This window comes from Cherax quadricarinatus, chromosome 10, assembly GCF_038502225.1.
Source record: "Cherax quadricarinatus isolate ZL_2023a chromosome 10, ASM3850222v1, whole genome shotgun sequence".
Classification (NCBI taxonomy): Eukaryota; Metazoa; Arthropoda; class Malacostraca; order Decapoda; family Parastacidae; genus Cherax; species Cherax quadricarinatus.
This window is the reverse complement of record NC_091301.1, coordinates 11,905,960-11,914,241: the sequence shown is the minus strand read 5'-3', so window position 1 is coordinate 11,914,241 and position 8,282 is coordinate 11,905,960. Positions and strand designations below refer to the sequence as shown.

At 40.2% G+C, this 8,282-nt stretch overlaps 1 protein-coding gene across 6 annotated transcripts in view; it reads right to left on the bottom strand.

Annotated features, from left to right (window-relative positions):
- sd (TEA domain transcription factor 1 homolog scalloped) overlaps window positions 1-8,282 on the bottom strand; it is a 469,086-nt gene that overhangs the window by 188,364 nt on the left and 272,440 nt on the right. The gene's annotated exons all lie outside the window — the stretch shown is intronic.

Sequence of the window (8,282 nt, the reverse complement as noted above, 5' to 3'; positions counted from 1 at the left end):
TACATCCTTAATGTGCTGTCAGCTTACTTTATAGGATAGTTACACATAGTAGGAACACTCACAGCACTACTCTTCGTGATAGTTACACAGTGGAAACAAAAGCTAGCTATATTTCCTTCTCATATTCCATCACACAGGCCGGGTTCTATGTATCAGGTGAAGAAATATGTCAGCCTGAGGGTGTCATCAAGCATTCCAATATGGTCTGGAACCGCGGCCCGGTTCCAGACTATACCTGTGACCGGTTGTGAGAGTGTTTGGCTCTCGATACCCGGCCCGAAACCTGACCTATCATTTGAAGGCTTGGTTAGTTAGGCTCTTAGCACGCAATTCGACGAAGGCACTACAACCCGGTTGATGGATGAATGAATGAAAAGATGGGGTGGTAGGGGAAGTGGAATATTTAAAAGGCTTCAGGAAGAAATCCAAATATTCTTCCTTAAAGCCTTTTTATCCACTTCTCCGAGGCTCTGGGTCCCACAATTTACACCAGAGGTGGACCCCATCTATATATATAAATATAAATATATATATATATATATATATATATATATATATATATATATATATATATATATATATATATATATATACGTATATATTGTCGTGCCGAATAGGTAAAACTTGTTATTTTGGCTCAAACAGCAACGCTCTTCTTGCCGACTGACGCAAGCGAAAATTGGTGAATGCAATGATTTCGTAAAAATCATTGTGAACCTAACGAAAAAAAAATGTATTTCATTGTGTTTATTGTTAAATTATTGTAAACTTATCTGCTGTATAGCCCTTGTGGTTTAGCGCTTCTTTTTGATTATAATAATAATGTAAACTTATCCAAAATATACTCAGTTAGATTAGGCTAAATTAAACTGCGCTTGTTATAATGAGGTTGTGTAAGTTTTATAAGGTTCTTCTGGTACAAAATTACTAATTTTTACATAAACATAAATGAAAAAATATATCATTAAACGTATAAGAGAAAATTTTAGAAAGGACTTAATTTTAAATGAGTTCTTGGTAATTGACCAGTTTTACCTATTCGGCACGACATTATATATATATATATATATATATATATATATATATATATATATATATATATATATATATATATATATATATATATATATATATATATATATATATATATATATGTCGTGGTGCCGAATAGGCAGAACTTGCGATCTTGGCTTAAATAGCAACGCTCATCTTGCCATATAGGACAAGTGAAAATTTATGTATGCAATAATGTCGCCAAAATCATTCTGAACCTAACGAAAAAAATATATTTCACTGTGTTTGTTTAGTATTAAATTATTGTAAACAAATCTAAAATATATTTAGTTGGGTTAGGCTAAAATAAATTGTTCTTGTTATAATAAGGTTAGGTAAGTTTTCGAAGATTCTTTTGGAGCAAAATTAAAAATTTTAACTTCAACATTAATGAAAAAAATATATCTTTAAACATATAAGAGAAAATTTTAGAAAGGACTTAATTTTAAATGAGTTCTTGCTAATTGACCAGTTTTGCATATTCGGCACGACATATACATATATATATATATACATATATATATATATATATACATATATATATATATATATATATATATATATATATATATATAATATATATATATATACAAATTAATAAATGTTCACATAGAATATCAAATATAGGGGGTGGTAGGAGAAGAAAATATTCAAACAGCTCGGGGGAGAACCTTGAGTTTTCCCTGAGGTACGTTTATTGTCTTCTCTGAGGATGAGGGTCCCCAGTCCAGCCATAGAAGTGGTACTTCCCTATATTATTTATATATATATATATATATATATATATATATATATATATATATATATATATATATATATATATATATATATATATATATATATATATATAAAGGAGGGTGTCGAAGAGCTTTGGACCCTTCACGCTTAGTGATTTACTTCTCAATGCACTTGTTGCACTCCTGCCTTTCAATGGGACATTTCTGCACCATGTCTGCACCATGTCTAGCTCACTGAAGAAGTTTTTCGTTGGACACATTTGGAACGAGTCCGTTTAGTATCTTACATATATACAAAACAACTACTGTAAAAAAAACAGTGAGCATCCAAGCGCTTTCGTGATTTCTCATTATCAAGCACATGTCCTTAATAATGTGAGAAATAACGAAAGCGATCAGATGCTTACTGTTTTTTCAATGTCACCTGTTTACTGTGATCTCGTTGAACTCGTGCCGTAACTTAATGAAGTAGAATTTTAAGAAATTTATGCGTTCCTATAGCTTAAAACTTCATCACTGGCTTGGCATCTCTTGTTTTTAAAGTTCCTGTTATCCAGCCTCTAATTTTCCCCCCTAACAGTTCTTATAAGAACACTACTGTTCTCCTTGAACTTAACATATAATTACGTCGTTGTTACCCTCTAGGTTTCTTACCTTCCTCTTCTGCTCTACTGAATGCTTTAATTGCCTTCTGTGTTATGTTCCATTTCTTGTTTCACCAGAGTTGCCACATGCGAGTAGTTGAGCACAGCATTGCTTTCTGTAACTAACTGCAAGACTTGCTTTATCTCTCACCTTGTGTCCTCCATGATTTAAAAACACACGTAAGCAAACACTAATACACACACACACACACACAGATATATATATATATATATATATATATATATATATATATATATATATATATATATATATATATATATATATATATATATATATATATATATATATATATACATGCAATAAGTTCACAGTGAACAGGTGATTTCAGAATATGCAAAACAACCACTCTGAAAGAATAGAGAAATTCCAAGCGCTTTCGTGACTACTCACATTATCAAGGAACTATATATATATGTCGTGCCGAATATGTAAAACTGGTCAATTAGCAAGAACTCATTTAAAATTAAGTCCTTTCTAAAATTTTCTCTTATACTTTAAAGATAAATATTTTTCATTAATGTTGATGTAAAAATTTATAATTTTGCACCAAAAAGAACTTAGAAAACTTACCTAACCTTATTATAACAAGAACAATTTATTTTAGCCTAACCCAACTAAATATATTTTAGATTTGTTTACAGTAATTTAATACTAAACAAACACAGTGAAATATATTTTTTTCGTTAGGTTCAGAATGATTTTGGCGAAATTATTGCATACACAAATTTTCGCTTGTCCTATATGACAAATTGAGCGTTGCTATTTAAGCCAAGATCGCAAGTTCTGCCTGTTCGGCACGACATATATATATATATATATATATATATATATATATATATATATATATATATATATATATATATATATATATATATATATATATATATATATATATGCGCTTAATTCTCAAACGGGCGAAATTATTTACAAACATTATCTGTCAGTCCACAGCAGGATTCGAGCCTACAAACTCGACATCAGAGTACACAGTACTTTATCCACACAGCCAGCGATAATGTTCGTATATATACTCATAATTTTCAACTGTGTATGTTAAGAGTGATCAAGGTCCCAGGAGCGAAACGTTTTCTAACATGTCCTAGTGTTTGTTCAGGTGTCTTGTTAAACCACTCGTATAAATTCCATTATCCTCAGCGAAGGATGTCACTGTGATACTCGTGTTTTTAACACTGTCAGGTACAACAATCAGGAAGTCTTTGGGCTCCGGGAGCAGAAAAACTCTGGAAATTCATCAAAGGCACATCAGAGCTAAGGTATGAGCACTGTGCTTTAAGGAACAAGAGATTTTCACATGTTAGGTCTCTTTATTAAATTCTCTTATTGTTACTCTCTGAGCCCGAGTTCCTAGGAAGCTGAAGATTCATTTGTCTATTTTTTTTCCAGCTATTCCTTTTGCAATTATTTTGAGTTCTGTCACACTCGTCGGAGGTAAACCATACCCCCGGCCGGGATTGAACCCGCGGTCATAGAGTCTCAAAACTCCAGCCCGTCGCGTTAGCCACTAGACCAGCTAGCCACAATAAGATTCATCCAACTAGGTATATTTCTACACCATAGGAAAGTTAGCACAGGCACCTCTGTGACCACAAATGCAAGTTTTTACAGACGAATCTCCAGCTAGCGTGGCCGTGACGAACTCTAGCTCAAGTCCCTTCACTGCTAGAGTTCGTCACGGCCACGCTAGCTGGAGATTCGTCTGTAAAAACTTGCATTTGTGGTCACAGAGGTGCCTGTGCTAACTTTCCTATGGTGTAGAAATATACCTAGTTGGATGAATCTTATTGTGGCTAGCTGGTCTAGTGGCTAACGCGACGGGCTGGAGTTTTGAGACTCTATGACCGCGGGTTCAATCCCGGCCGGGGGTATGGTTTATTTGCAATCGTGTCATTACGATTTCTTAAGTCAAGTCTCGTCGGAGGTATCTGCGAGGCCTGGTCATGGAGCGGGCCGCGGGGGGACGCTGACCCACGGAATACCCTCCAGGTATACCCCTCTAAGTAATATTACGTCAGTATTTTGTTTATCCTTCAGTGCTTGAAAAACAACGTGATAGTGATTTAAATATTGAGAGAGGCAGGAGTGACCTGTGACATAATCATGATATACATGATATACCTGGAGTTTACCTGGAGAGAGTTTCGGGGGTCAACGCCCCCGCGGCCCGGTCTGTGACCAGGCCTCCTGGTGGATCAGCGCCTGATCAACCAGGCTGTTGCTGCTGGCTGCACGCAAACCAACGTACGAGCCACAGCCCGGCTGATCAGGAACTGACTTTAGGTGCTTGTCCAGTGCCTGCTTGAAGACTGCCAGGGGTCTGTTGGTAATCCCCCTTATGTGTGCTGGGAGGCAGTTGAACAGTCTCGGGCCCCTGACACTTATTGTATGGTCTCTTAACGTGCTAGTGACACCCCTGCTTTTCATTGGGGGGATGGTGCATCGTCTGCCAAGTGACATACTCATAATATACCTGTTACCTGCTGTAAACTTATGTTCCAGGCGATGGGAATCATATGATGAGTCTTGCTGCCTCCCGTCGGGTTTGTCTACCTAGCTATCATGACTATCTATCTAGCTTTACCTACCTGGAGTGTACCTGGAGGGTATTCCGGGGATCAACGCCCCGCGACTCGGTCCACGACCAGGCCTCCGGGTGAATCAGGGCCTGATCAACCAGGTTGTTACTGCTGGCCGCACATAGACCAACGTATGAACCACAGCCCGGCTAATCTGGCACCGACGTTAGGTATTTGTCCAGCTCCCTCTGGAAGGCAGCCAGGGACCTATTGGTAATTCCCCTTATGCATGGTGGGAGGCTGTTGAATAGTTTTGGGCCCCGGACACTTATGGTGTTTTCTCTTAGTGTACCAGTGACGCCCCTACTTTTCATTGGGGGTATTTTGCACCGTCTGTCCAGTCTTTTACTTTCGTAGGGAGTGATTTCTGTGTGCAGATTCGGGACCATTCCTTCTAGGATTTTCCAAGTGTAGATTATGATATATCCCTCGTCTGCACTCCAACGAGTACAAGTCAAGTGCTTCCAAGTGTTCCCAGTAGTTGAGGTGTTTGATAGAACTTATATGTGCAGTGCATGTCCTCTGTACACTCTCTAGATCTGCAATTTCACCTGCTTTGAACGGAGATGTTAATGTGCAGCAGTATTCCAGCCTAGAGAGAACAAGTGATTTGAAAAGGATCATCATTGACTTGGCATCTCTTGTTTTGAACGCTCTCATTATCCATCCTATCATTTTATTTTATTTGCAGTTGTGATCGTGGCACTGTTGTGATCCTCGAAAGCGAGATCCTCAGACATTACCACTCCCAGGTCCCTCGCATTATTTTTTCGCTCTATTGTATGATCAGAGTTTGTAGTATACTCAGTTTTAATTATTATCTCCTTCGGTTTTCCATAACGGAGTAGTTGGAATTTGTCTTCATTGAACATCATATTGTTCTCCGTTGCCCATCAGAAAACTTGGCTTATGTCTTCGTGGAGGTTAACCGTGTCCTCTATAGATGACAGTCTCATGCAGATCCTAGTATCGTCTGCAAAGAATGACACGGTGCTGTGGATTACATCTCTGTGTATGTCTGGTATGAGGATGAGGAACAGGATGGGGGCGAGTACTGTGCCTTGTGGAACAGAGCTTTTCTTTATGGCAGCTTCCGATTTAACTTTGCTAACCACTATTCTGTGTTCGATTGGTTAGAAAGTTGAAGATCCATTTCCCCACTTTGCCAGTTATTCCTTTAGCACGTATTTTGTGCGCTATTACGCCATAATCTTACTTGTCAAAGGCTTTTACAGTCTGTGTATATTACATCTGCATTCCGTTTTTCTTCCAGTGACTACCTGTGCTATCATGACTATCTACCTAGTTATCATGACTGTGAATGTGAACGAAGTGAGAGATGTGAAAGGAGGGAATGTGGTAAGAAGAAGAAGAAGAGGAGGTGGAGGAGGAGGAAAAGAAGAAGGATTAGGGGGAGGAGGAAGAGGCAAGTAGAGAAAAAGGGAAAAGAAGGGAAAGATTTTTAATTCTACCCCTCACATCCCTGCCTTTAGGCCAAGCTTTCTTCTTGTCTGATCAACCAGGTTGTGGCTAGCGGCCCTCATGTACAGTAAGGTTGTGGTTGTGAAGGAAAGGTACTGTAAGGTAGGGGTTGTTAAATATGGTACACGTATGGATGGGTCTGGTATCACTTTACACAGCACTCCCTCCCCCACACACACAGCTGTCCCTGTACCACAAAAGAAACCCCTCCTCCTCACCCCTCCCTCACTCACTAATAAATCCCCCATCTCTCACCCATGCCCTTCCCCCCCTTCACATATACCCTCCCTCTACTTCCCTCCCCTTCCCACACAATTTCCATACTCATTATTGCTAGGTACCCCCACTCCATTTAATAAGCATACTGCTCAATACCACCCCTTATTCTATACTCCCATGCCGCACACTCTGCACTCTGCACTCTCACTCCCACACACACCCAGGACAAATAAAAATCCCTCATCAAATGGAAGTCACTTTGACTTTTTTTGAGGGGTGGAGGGGTTATCCTGGTGGGCAATTTACATATATGTTACTCTATATGATAATGTCTGTAACTGTATTTATATATACCTGTATCTAAACTTACCAATGTGATCTTTAATGGGGTGGAGGTGTAAGCCAGCATAAGGTCTTGGTTATATGACCAAAAGCTGCAGTCAGCGGGTCATTATATGACAAGAGACTCGTGACACGACACACTTGTCCAGTTTCCTGACAGATAAAACACCACTACTCCCTGGAGGGAGGAAGCGGCGGGGTGGGGGAGAGGAGCGGCTGGGGAAGGAGGAGGATGAGGAGGATATGGGAGGGAGGAGGGAGGGGAGGGGATCTTCCCCTCCCCACTGGAAAAGACACGCGTCAGCCCGTAATTAAGACCAGGTGCGCCCCGGTGAAAAGATATGATAAAAATGTGCCTGGTGGAGATGGGACAATGTGTGTGTGTGTGTGTGTGTGTGTGTGTGTGTGTGTGTGTGTGTGTGTGTGTGTGTGTGTGTGTGTGTGTGTGTGTGTGTGTGTGTGTGTGTGTGTGTGTGTGTGTGTGTGTGTGTGTGTGTGTGAGTGAGTGAGTGAGTGAGTGAGTGAGTGAGTGAGTGAGTGAGTGAGTGAGTGAGAGAGAGAGAGAGAGTGGGGAAAGAAAGCCACAACAAGTCTATCATGTATTTTACAGGTGTGTATGTGTGAAGGACGGTAGAGCAGACGAGAGAATGGACGAGAGGGAAAGGGACAGAAAAGAAATAAGAGAAAGGAAGGAGACAGCAACCCTCTCTCTTTCCGCTTCTGAGATATTTTTGAGAGGAATATCCCTGGACTGTCCCTGCTTCATCGCCCCCCCCCCCGCCCTCTCGACCAAGTGACAGTAACTCCAGCTCTGCTGGAACGCTACTTCGGCAGCTGCCGTAGCTGCTGAACCCGTAATGGAATGCCTGACGATATCCTTATTACTCTACTGTTCTCATTGTAATTATCACACAAACTCGAATATGGAAGCCTCACACTGCCGGTAATTTCAATACGCGGTTATAAAACAGTGTAGCAGTACACTGCGAGTGTTCCCTTGTAACTATCCACACACTGTGGGTGTTTACCTGGAGTTTACTTGGAGAGAGTTCCGGGGGTCAACGCCCCCGCGGCCCGGTCTGTGACCAGGCCTCCTGGTGGATCAGAGCCTGATCAACCAGGCTGTTGCTGCTGGCTGCACGCCAACAATATAACTATCATATACAGCAGCCCACTGCTAATATACCCA